The 11,743-nt window shown below is 46.9% G+C and overlaps 1 long non-coding RNA gene across 1 annotated transcript; it reads left to right on the top strand.

The window, feature by feature from the left end:
* Positions 1 to 7,103: 7,103 nt before the first annotated feature.
* Positions 7,104 to 11,351, top strand: LOC140724360 (uncharacterized). Its single transcript, XR_012098110.1, has 3 exons — positions 7,104 to 7,168; positions 11,019 to 11,080; positions 11,200 to 11,351. It is a non-coding gene; the product is annotated as an uncharacterized lncRNA (long non-coding RNA).
* The last annotated feature ends 392 nt before the right edge of the window (positions 11,352 to 11,743 follow it).

Genomic DNA, 11,743 nt, shown 5'->3' with positions numbered 1-11,743 from the left:
GTGTTGCCATCGAAAAATACGTGTTTTCTTTTCATACTATCGTAGGAAAGCCATTATCAGGGCGCAGACGAGTTTGGTTACGATGATGCCTGGACTAGAGTGCCGAGTTATAGGGAGTGGTTGGCCGATCTGGATCTTTATTCCACAGGAGAATGGGGGTAACATTGCAGGAGTTTATAAAATCAGGAGGGTGTATAGATAATGTGGTTGGTCGTAGTATTTCCCCCAAGGTTCAAGATTCAGAATTGTTTAATGTCAATCCAGTGAACTGTTGTAAAAGGGAACGAAATAATTGTTGCTGTGGATCTCATGCAGGTACAAAAATGAGGAGCAGCTGTATATTCTGACTTTCTGAAGCCGGTTGAGTCCGTAGTCCAACACCCAGTTGCACAGGGCTGTATTTAGATGGTAGAGTTGGAGTTTGTTACAGAGCGGTTCTGTCAGTAAGACTCACACTGGGTGAGTAACCAGTGTGGCAGGATTGGAGTTTTTGCTATGTGCCATTACCGGCCGTTTCACGCTCTTTGTGGTGACTGGCGGCAGTTCCACCGGGTGGTAGTTGTTTCATTCTGAAGGTGTAGAGATGATGCTGGCTGATTTGAAGCCTGCATAAATGAAGTGTTAACAATGGCCGTGAAGCCATCAGTGAGCTGGTGTGCACACGGCCGGAGCACTCGTCCTGGGATGTTTACCGGCCCGGCAGCCTCACAGGGGTTGGATCTCTGCAGGGTCATTTCATTGTTGTTACAGAGAGTGGCTCTCACCTCTTTCTCCCTAATTAGGTGGGGGGAGAGAGAGTGAGACAGAGAGACAAAGACAGAGAGACAGAACGGGAGAGAGGGAGGGAGGGAGGCGGAGAGGGAGGGAGAGAGAGAGAGAGAGAGAGAGAGAGAGAGAGAGAGAGAGAGAGAGAGAGATATGGGGGGGCCTGTGGTGTGTCGAATTACCAGGTAAAATTTGTTTTTGGGGTACTGCAAATCTGTGTTTTTATTGATGCTTTGCTGCACGCTTGAGTGTTCGGTGAGGGTTGTCGATGCATTTTTTGCTGTTGGGGTGGTGGAGTTGCTGCTTTGCTGCTGCTCATGCATGGGAGGGGGAGCTTGGGGGGCGGCTTTGGGGTGCTAACATTTAACTGTCATTCGTTCCTTAGGGCACTCCTCTGTTTTGGTGGATGTTTGCGGGAAGAAAGTAGTTTCAGGATAAATATCGTATACATTTCCCTGACTTTAAATGTACCGGTTGAAATCCGTTCAAACGTAGGAAGGTGTAGCTTTCGTGGCTGGTTTGTGTTGTTTGCCTCGAAGCGTTGTTTAGTGCAAGGTGGTGGGGGGTGGGAGGAGGTGTGAGGGCTTCACTGCTACAGTCAGAGCTATTTTCCCTAACGTAGTCTGCAAAGCCGTTGATGCCCAGTCAAATATACCAAGGATTGTTCCCCAGGGTTGGGGAGTCCAAACCCAAAGGGCACAGAAACAATGGAGCAGAGAGATCAGAGAGACCAGAGAGGAAATCTCAATACACAGAGCGAGTGAGTACCTGGAACGAGCTGTGTACTGATTGCATCGTTGGTTATCTACCTCGGGTTCCGTATTCTCACCTGTCGCCTGTTTGTGAGCAGCTGGAAATTAAAGGAACACTCGAGTTATCAGAGACCTGAAATCAGGTCAGAAGTTGCTTGAAGCCATTCCGACACAGGGGGCTGGAGCTGAAGCCTTAACTTTGTTCCTCTCCATAGATATTCTTTATCTCCAGAGTGTTTCGTGTGTTTGCAGCGTTTTCGAACATTGCTTTGAAATGCTTTAAGGCTCCTGGGAAATAGACTTGCGTAGAACGCACAATGTAATCCATTCTCTTACAGCACAGAAACAGGCTTTTCGGCCCATCTAGTCTGTGCCATTCTCTGCCTGGACCCATCCACATGCACCCAGACCATATCCCCCAATACCTCCCTCATCCATACAAACTTCTCCTATATACTGCATTTGAAACCTGCATCCGCATTCGTGCCACCCTCTGAGTGAAATAATTCCTACTCCGATTCCCCTTAAATATTTCACTTTTTGCCCCAAACCCATCACCACACCGGACATAACGGACAAAAGCCTACCGGCATTCATCCTATTTCTACCATCTTAGTTTTGTATACCTCTAGCAGGTTTTCCAAACCTGGGGTCCACAGACCCTCCCGTCACTGGTAGGTGTCTATGACAAATAAAAGACTGGGAACCCCTGCTAGCATCTCCCCACATTGTCCTCTGCTTCAGGGAAACAATTTCGAACCTGTTCATCCTACCCCTGTGACTCTACTCCTTAAATACCAGCAACATCCGTGTCCGACAGGGCTCCTGCAGCCTCTACCTTATTCGTGGGGATTTATCCATCCTAATTCACCTCAAGACAGCAAGCACCTGTTGTGTAATCCGTGCACAATCCACGACTTGACTGGCTTTCGTCATTTCTACAGTCTCTTTCTGTCTCCCAAGGAAACACAGGCACAGAGAATTTGTTGCAAATCTCTCCCATCTCTTTCGACTCCATGCATAGATAGGCACATTGAACATTGGGAGATATTTTGTGACTGTTAAAAAGGCAGTAAGGAAACAGACAGACAGACAGACAGACAGACAGATATACTTTATTGATCCCGAGGGAAAATGGGTTTCGTTGCAGTCGCACCAACCAAGAGTAGTCTAGAAATATAGCAATATAAACCCATAAATAATTAAATAATAATGTTAATAATGTCAAGTGGAAATTAGTCCAGGACCAGCCTATTGGCTAAGGGTTTCTGACACTCCGAGGGAGGAGTTGTAAAGTTTGATGGCCACAGGTAGGAATGACTTCCTATGACGCTCAGTGTTACATCTCGGTGGAATGAGTCTCTGGCTGAATGTACTCCTGTGCCTAACCAGTACATTATGGAGCGGATGGGAGACATTGTCCAAGAAGGCATGCAACCTGGACAGCATCCTCTTTTCAGACACCACCGTCAGAGAGTCCAGTTCCACCCCCACAACATCACTGGCCTTACGAATGAGTTTGTTGATTCTGCTGGTGTCTGCTACCCTCAGCCTGCTGCCCCAGCACACAACAGCAAACATGATAACACTGGCCACCACAGACTGTCGAACATCCTCAGCATCGTCCGGCAGATGTTAAAGGACCTCAGTCTCCTCAGGAAATACAGACGGCTCTGACCCTTCTTGTAGACAGCCTCAGTGTTCTTTGACCGGTCCAGTGTATTGCCAATTCGTATCCTCAGGTATTGGTAATACTCCACCATGTCCACACTGACCCCTTGGATGGAAACAGGGGTCATCGGTGCCTTAGCCCTCCACAGCTCCTTAGTCTTTTTCACATTAAGCTGCACAGTATCTGTGCACAGAAAACACAGTTTCCCGCAGTAAATTATTCTGCCACCAACTTGTCTGTTATGCGTAGAAATGTGCTCATTACAGTTGTTTACAAATCTCACAAGAGAGATTCTGGAATGAAAAGTTTTAAGTATGAGGGAAGGTTGGTGTCTCTCAGGCTGTTCTCAATAGAGGGGTTGTGACTCTGGAACTACAAATGTCAATGAAATCCTGAGGAGTGGATAGAGTGAATATGGACACGATCTTTTCAACAGGATCGGAGTCCAGGATCTGAGATCACAATCGCAATATATTCAGTTGTATCTGGGGACCTTCTCTTCCACCCTTCTGTCCGGGAGCAGGTTCTGAATATCACCTATATCAATGCCGGGGATTGATCGTAGTTATAGATTATTCGCAGACACAGGAATATAATGTAATTTTTAACCACTTAATTGAACAAAGAAGGACACTTAACGATAAACACCACAATGCATTGTGTGATGTCCTTTGTAAATATCCTATAGTTGACATTTGGAACAGGCAGGCCGCATCCAACAATGTGTTTTGATTTTGGAATACCTTCTGCACTGCTGGAATTTCTGTAGAGATGAAAGTACCGACAGATTTACTGGAGGCACCTCTAGACAGGGTTAAAACTGCCATTAGAATTTGAGCTTCCACATTACAAAATGGCTGAGAGCTCAGTATTCATCTTTGTCACAATGAAACTCAAAGCGTGTGAGGTTGTTCCTTATTTCCTATTTTTAGTTAGTTCTGCTCAGCCACTTCCTCCATCACCAGGGTAACAGCCCAGCAGAGCTGCAGAGTGTTGAACATTTTTATCGCTCTCTGGTCACTGCCCCTCAGTGGCCTCAGGAGCTGGTGTGGAGGCCCGGATGCTTTGAGCATTCACTGTATGGAATATATGATGTTTCTGTTGCAATAAAGAGATAACTAATGAATGTAGGGATTGCATTCATGCAAATTTGTTTATGATGTCACAAACAAGGGTCAACAGAGATCACTCCATCCACAATCCCCTTGTTCATTCATCCCTCCTCATTAATCTTCCTCCAGATACTTATCCCTGCATACGGCCTAAGGGCTACACCTACCCGTACACCTCCTCCCTCACCTCCATTCAGACTCAAAGCAGTCCTTCCAGGTGAGGCAACACTTCACCTGCGAATCTGCTGGGGTCATCTATTGTGTCCGGTGCACCCGCTGCGGCCTCCTTCACACTGGTGAGACCCACCATCAATTGGGAGACCGTTATGTCGAGAATCTCTCTATCATCTGCCACAAGGGAGACTTTGCAGCGGCCAAACATTTTAATTCTGATTCCCATTCCGACGTCTCGATCAATGGCCTCCTCTTGTGCCAAGATTAGACCGCCCTCAGGGTGGAGGAGCAACACTTTATATTCCATCTGGGTACCCTCCAACCTGATTGTATGAATATTGAATTCTCCTTCCAGTAAACAAATTCCGACCCCCACCCATTTCTCTATTCCCCACTCTGAACTTCCATTTCTGCTGACCACCCTATTAATTCCCACCGGGTCCACTCCTTGCCTTTCTCCTATTGACAACTCTAAGATTCTTTATTCTCCAGCCCTTAACCTGTCCATCACTTGACTTCACCAATCACCTTCCACCTCCCCTCTTTCTCCATCCCGACGTTTTTATTCAGATCACTTCCCCTCCTCCTCAGGAATGAAAAAAGGCTCATGGTCCAAAATGTCGACAGTTTACTCTTTTCCATACATACTGCGTGTTGTGTTGAGATACTCCAGCATTTTGTGTGTGTTGCTTTGGATTCAACGTTCATGCCAAGGGGCTGGAGACTACCCAGTCGGTATATGAGGTGTTGCTCCTCCAGCCTGAGTTTGGCTTCATCATGGCGGTAGAAGAGGCCATGTATGGACGTGTCCAAATGGGAATGTGAAGCAGAGTTGAAGTGAATGGGAACCGGGAGATCCTGTCTCGAAGAAGCGGTCCCCCAATCTGCGTCGGGTCTTGCCGATGTGGAAGAGCCGCAGCAGGAGCACCGGGTGCAATAAATGACCCCAACCGACTCACCAGTGAATTGTTGTCTCAACTGGAAGGACTGTTTGGGGCCCTGAATGGTGGTAAGAGAGGAGGTGTAGGGACAGTTGTAGCACTTACACTGGCAAGGATAAGTACCAGGTGGGAGATCTGTGGGGAGGGACGTGGGGACCAGGTAGTTGCGGAGGGAACGATCCCTGCGAAAAGCAGAGAGGGGTAGAGAGGGAAAGATGTGCTTAGTGGTGGGGTCCTGTTGAAAGTGGTGGAAGTCGGGGTGTATAATATACTGGATCCGGAGGTTGGTGGGGTGGTATGTCAGGACAAGGGGAACTGGGATCCTGTTGTGGTGAAGGGAGGATGGGGTGAGGGCCGAAGTGCGAGAAATGGAGAAGGTGCGGGTGAGAGCATCATTGATGACGGCAGAAGGGAAACCACGATTCTTAAATAAAGAGGAAATTAGAGATGTCCTGGAATGGAAAGCCTTGTCCCGGGGGTAGATGCAGCGGAGACCGAGGAACTGGGAATAGGGAAAAACATTTTTGCATGTGGCTCCATCCCAGTTTCACTCTGCCTCCTCCTCCAGCTGCCTATCACCTCTCTCATCGTTCTGCCTGCTTCTACTACACATAGTGCTTTACCTTCTTTACCTTTCCTCCCTATCACCTCTCTGCTTCCCCATCCCCACCCCTTGATCTTTCCCTTTACTACTTTTTCACCTGGAACCTACCAGCCATCTCTTTCCTACCCTACCCCCACCTTCGTTATAGGGCCTCTGCCCCCTCCCTCTCAGTCCTGCCGAAGGGTCTCGGCCCGAATCGTTGACTGTTCGTTTCCACGGCTGCTGGCCGACCTGCTGAGTTCCTCCAGCGTGATGTGCGTGTTTCTTTGACCCCAGCAACTGCAGAGTATTTGGTGTAAAATCCCGCTCCCCATACTAACACGGATTATATCGACCAAAGAACAAACCGCCAGAGGAACTCAGTGGGTCGGGTGGCATCTGTGGAGGGAAATGGACCGTCAACATTTCGGGCCGAGACCCTCCCTCTGGACTCAGAATGGACGGGAAATAGAGAAAAGAGGTGAGGGGTCGGGACGGGGCAGTAACTGGGGAGTCAGTGAATCCAGGTGACGGGGAAGTGGAAAGGTGGAAATAGTGACAGAGGACAGCAGATGCGTGGAGACCGAACGGGATCGAGGAGTGGATAGAAATACGTTGCTAGGAAGGGAGAGCAGCCGTCATCTTGCTGACGGTGTTGGTGCTGCTGTTTCTCACTTGATGTTTCCGTGTTCCTGTCCAGTGAGGCCCCGGAGGAATGTGATTAGGAATTAGTGTTTATAAAAATAGAAGCGACTTCAATGAAACCTGCACAAATCGGCTGGGAATTGTGGATCGGACCGGGATGTGAATCAAACCCGTAACTCTGAGAACCGGGGGATGGAGAGATGGGGACGGGAAGGTACAGCAGGAAAAATCAAAAATGTAGCTGGTGTAAGATGCGGCAGGTAGTTCGGGCAGCGTGTGAGGGGCGAGGAGCAGAGTCACCGGTTCAGGTGGGAGACCCTCCACCCGTCACGTGATCCAGTTTCTCGCTCCCATTTCAGACGCAGATCTGCAGTATCTCAGGTTTTCGCTTCCGAGGCCCCGCCCCCGTTTCACAGTTTCCGGATGGGCGGGGTTTTCGTTCCGTTCTCTGTTGAAGCGGATCGTCTGCTGGGAGCCGGAGGAACGATCGCTGTCTGTGGGACAAATTGATCAAGTTCTCATCGGTGAGTATTGAGGCCGGTCACTAGGGGTTGAACGCAACTGACAATTTCACATCGGTGAATACTGAAGCCGATCCCGGGGGAGGGAAACCTGATGTTGGGCAGAGAGTCCCGTTAACTTCCCTGAACTGGCGGCCTCGTCCGACTTCCTGGACACAACCTGTCGTGGTCGGTCCGGGTTATGGGACCTTCACACGGAACCGACTGAGATGAGCCGCCGCTCAGCCCCCCGTGTTCTGGTCCCAGGAGCGGGATGAGGTGTTGATGCCGAGACTGAACCCATCCATTAAGATGTACCTGGGGAACTTTACCTCCATCACCCTGCCCGGTATCGGATCCAAACTTCACCTGGATCGACGCCTGGGGTCGATAATTGCTTTACATATTTCCAGCTCGCTGGAAGCGGCCGTTCGGCCTGTTTTGTTCTTGCAGACTCGAGGGTTAAACAGAGTAATCACACCCTCGGGAGACTCCTCCATGTGTATGAGTAGTTCCATCTTTCCCCGTTCAGACAGGACAGTGAGATCCAGATCTCTCACGTCCTCCCGGGGGGCTGGGAAGTTTACATCCGTCTTCTTTCCATGACTACGACTTGTCAAAATACTGACAGCGTTTCCCGATATCTGGCCCTATTAATGCAAGAATTAAGTATTTTTTTCATTTACCTGAGTTTCTCTGAATTGTGCACACTCCCTCCGGAATTTCCAAAGAAGCAACCCAGGCTGTCTAATATTTCCACACGATTGAAATGGGGAATCTTTGTTTTGTTTTCCATGTACAGAGGTAGAGTGAAGATCGTGTCTCCGGTATTCTCCGCACAGATCAATACATTGCAGTGGTACATTGAGGTAAAATAAATCATTCTGGTTACAGAGAAAGTGCAGTGCAGGTAGATGTGTGCTGCAAGGTCACATCGATTTAGACTGTGAGGTCACGAGTCCACTCATCACGCTGTTCGCTTCTAACAGCAGAATGGACACCGTCCTTGTGCCTGGTGGAATGTTTCTGTTTTATTTTCTCTTCGCCCCTATGGGGCATTAGAAATGAGAATGTCCAAGGTTGTGAGGATCTTTCATTATGTTGTTTGCTTTACTGTGGTAGTGAGAAGTGTAGACAGAGTCCACGGAGGGGAGGTTGGTATCTATGATGTGCTCAGCTGTGTCCACAGTTCTCCGCTATTTTATTCAGTTAAAGGAAGAGCAGTAGCCATACGAATATATGAAGAATCGGGATGGAATACTTTCTGCTGTGCATTGAAAAAGTGTGTAGAGTAGAAAAGGACATATACCAAAGTTCTTATTGTTTGTTTTTTGATTTGTTATATTGGAATCTGTTATCTACTAGTGCGTACTATTATTTCAGGGTCTGTGTATTGCGGCAGGAACATCAGAGATCGCCCTTCATCCCATTCTCCCATCTGGCTCCATTTGCTCATCCCCTGCCGATCTGGTTCAACCTCTGCCCGGCCTGTATCCCACCACCTCAATGAGAAATATCAACCATCTTGTTCAACCTCTGTCCAGCCTGTATCTCACCAACTCAATGAGAAATATCAACCATCTTGTTCAACCTCTGTCCAGCCTGTATCTCATCATCTCAATGAGAAATATCAACCATCTTGTTCAACCTCTGTCCGGCCTGTATCCCACCAATGATTATTCATCAACAATCTTTCTCCTACCGTTGTCTTCATTGTGAAGTATTTTGACTTACTGAGTTATTTCTGAATTTTGTTTTTGTTACCAGGAAATACCAGAGAATTTGTTGAATGCAGCACAAGGAAGTGTAAAGGCAGCCATTACAATTTTAGCTTAAACGTTACGAAATGGTAAAGGAGGGAATATGGTGTTGAAATAAATATCAGCCATGGTTGAGTGGTGGAGCAGAGTTGAGTTACCATGCAAAGCGTGAAGTGTCCGGATGGGAAGATTTCTATGGCATGTTGATAAAATTTTGGTGAGGGTCAAAGTATATCTGGCAAAGTTCTTGTTATTTTTGCTAATTCTGTCATTTTAGAATCTTTTGTACAATAGTATGCACTATTCATTCAGTACCTATGTGTTGCTGGAGGAACATCAGTGATCGTCCTTGATCCCTTCTGCCACCTGGTTCCATCTGCTCATCTTGTTCAACCTCTGTCCAGTCTCCTTACACCCCCCAACCCTGCTTCAGTGATGTACATCAACCATCTGGATCATCCTCAGTCCGCCTTGTATCCCACCTCCTCAATGTTATATATCAGCAAACTTTCCTCCAACCCTTGTCTTCATTGTGAAGTGTTCTTTTGTACCTTCGGCCTCGCTGAGTCATTTCCAGAATCGGTTATTGTTAGCTGGAATGCCGGAGGGTCATCAGGTCCCAGTTCTGTTGTGTATTGGTGTGGAGGTGCTAGTTTATGAACAGTGACGGGCTGACACACTGCAGCATTTTACTGGCATCAAAGAGTACTGGGAGAGTTGGTACTTGGGCTATAATCCTGTGATCAGCGTTCCAGCCATATGGAACTGTGGATGATTTAGCTTTGACATTGGATTGTGCTTCTACAGATGGGGCTGGATAGTCGTCTTTCTGCAATAAAGCAGAAATTTCGAGCAGCTGGACATTGGTTGTGGGGAAATCCGGGATTGTGAGATGGGTGGGGGACGATGTGTGAGACTCTCAGGGTTGTTAAATGACAGGTTCAGCTGTTTGACCCTGTGAGGTTGGGAAGTGGATATCACAGTTTTTGATCCAGGTAAAAAGGACGCAGGAATCGAGCTGCTTGGACTTTAGAGGTGTTGAGAGAGTATTCCTGGTCTGGGATCAGATGGTTTTTTTTTCTGGAGTTCCTTTGGAAGCAAAGACTGCTACTGAGGAGAAGATGGGTTACCAGTCCATCCTCACAGGGAGAGGCTATGAGTAAATGTGTTGATCTGTGTTTACACCAATAGAAATAGACTCGTGAGTTTTGGTGTTCAAACTGTGTTTGGAAATTCCCGCCCCCCCCCCCCCCCCCACTGTCACCTGTCTGTCACTCGGTGGAAATCAGGCAGAATCTCACGTTGCTGGAGATCTGCACTAAAAACTGTAAACGTTTGAAGTCATTCTGACAAAACATTATTAAACTGAATTGTAAAGTTTGTTCCTCTCCCCCCAGGTGTTCCTTACCTGCTTAGAGTTTCTGGTAATTCCAGTTTCTTTTTATTACATTCACCCTGGACTGGTTTATATTTCCTGAAATGGACCTGTTTTAACCTGGGAATGGAAATGACTCATCTGTGATAGTAGAACATTAAAGAAAGCACAACTTTTCCCTGCGAATTATCCTGGTACCAATTTGTCTGTTATTCCAGGAAATGTGTTCAGTGCAGTTATTGCTAAGAAGGTTTACAAGAATAATCACAGGAATAATTGGCTTTATGTATGAGGAGCATTTGATGGTTCTGGACCTGTGCTCAATGGAGTTCAGAGGGTCGAAGGGGGTGGTGGTGGGGGGAAGTGTGGTAAGTAAACCTACTGAATGCTGAAAAGCCTGGATACAGTGGTCATGGAGAGGATGTTTCCATCAGACGGAGTGTCTGTAATCTTACAGCACAATCTCAGAATAAAAATGCTTCTGTTTAAAATTGAGATGAGAACAAAAATGGCCAAAAGCTGTCTGATCTGTAGAATCTGTTGCCGCAGAGGTAGGTTGATGGTGCCATTGAGTGTATTTATGACAAGATTACATATTCATGATTGCTAAGTCACTTCAGGGTTGCAGGAGGAAGGCAGGAATATGGTGTTGGAATCAATCTCAGACATGTTTGAGTGGTGGGGAAGACCAGATGGATCGAATCACCTAATTCTGTTCCTGTGTCTTATGTCTTACCAGGACTGTATGATGGCTCCTTCTTATCCCATATCGTTCTGTGATGTGTGAGGTTTCAATAAAAGGTTGTTCACTGAGATCATTACATCTGCCTTCAAAGTTTAAATGTTTTTAGTAACATTTAGTAGAAAAGTTTGGTCCTCCTTTTTATTGATAATGTACTTCATTATCTTTCATGTTAAAGTTAGACCTGCGGTGAAAGATTTATTGGAAGAAAAACCCAACTGGAAGCAAACCACAGCTGAAGACGAGGGGACAGCAACAAGTGTACCAGCCCGGGGATTGAGAGAATGAACTGGAGAGGACCCATCTGACTCGGAGATACCAGGATTTAGTTAGGACAAAGTTTGGTGAGTCTCATTTACTCAAATACTGGTCCTTTAGACATTACATACCTGTACAAAGGAAGGTAGGAAATAGTTGGAGTGAGACTGAATGTGCCCAGAAGTAACAGTTATGCCTCTGTCAGACCCAGTTCCAATCACTCCAGGTCGGGTAATATGCTTCGAGCAGCACAGTCGTTTAAAACCAGTCCCTCTCACTCACAGTGTTTACTCAGTTCTAGATCTTGCATCTCCTGAAGTAACTTTTGGTCAGTTCTGAGTGGGGAGAGGGAAAGAGAGGAGAGTGTTTATACTGACTGTCTTTCAAAAAGAGCAATTGTTTGAACTTGCTGCAAACTCTCTACCCATACCCTATACTTTCTCAATTAAATTATTGACCTAGAT

The sequence above is a fragment of the Hemitrygon akajei genome, unplaced genomic scaffold (genome assembly GCF_048418815.1).
Source record: "Hemitrygon akajei unplaced genomic scaffold, sHemAka1.3 Scf000197, whole genome shotgun sequence".
In the NCBI taxonomy this organism is placed as follows: Eukaryota; Metazoa; Chordata; class Chondrichthyes; order Myliobatiformes; family Dasyatidae; genus Hemitrygon; species Hemitrygon akajei.
Note: the sequence above shows the minus strand (reverse complement) of the source record. Positions and strands in the feature narration are given on the sequence as shown.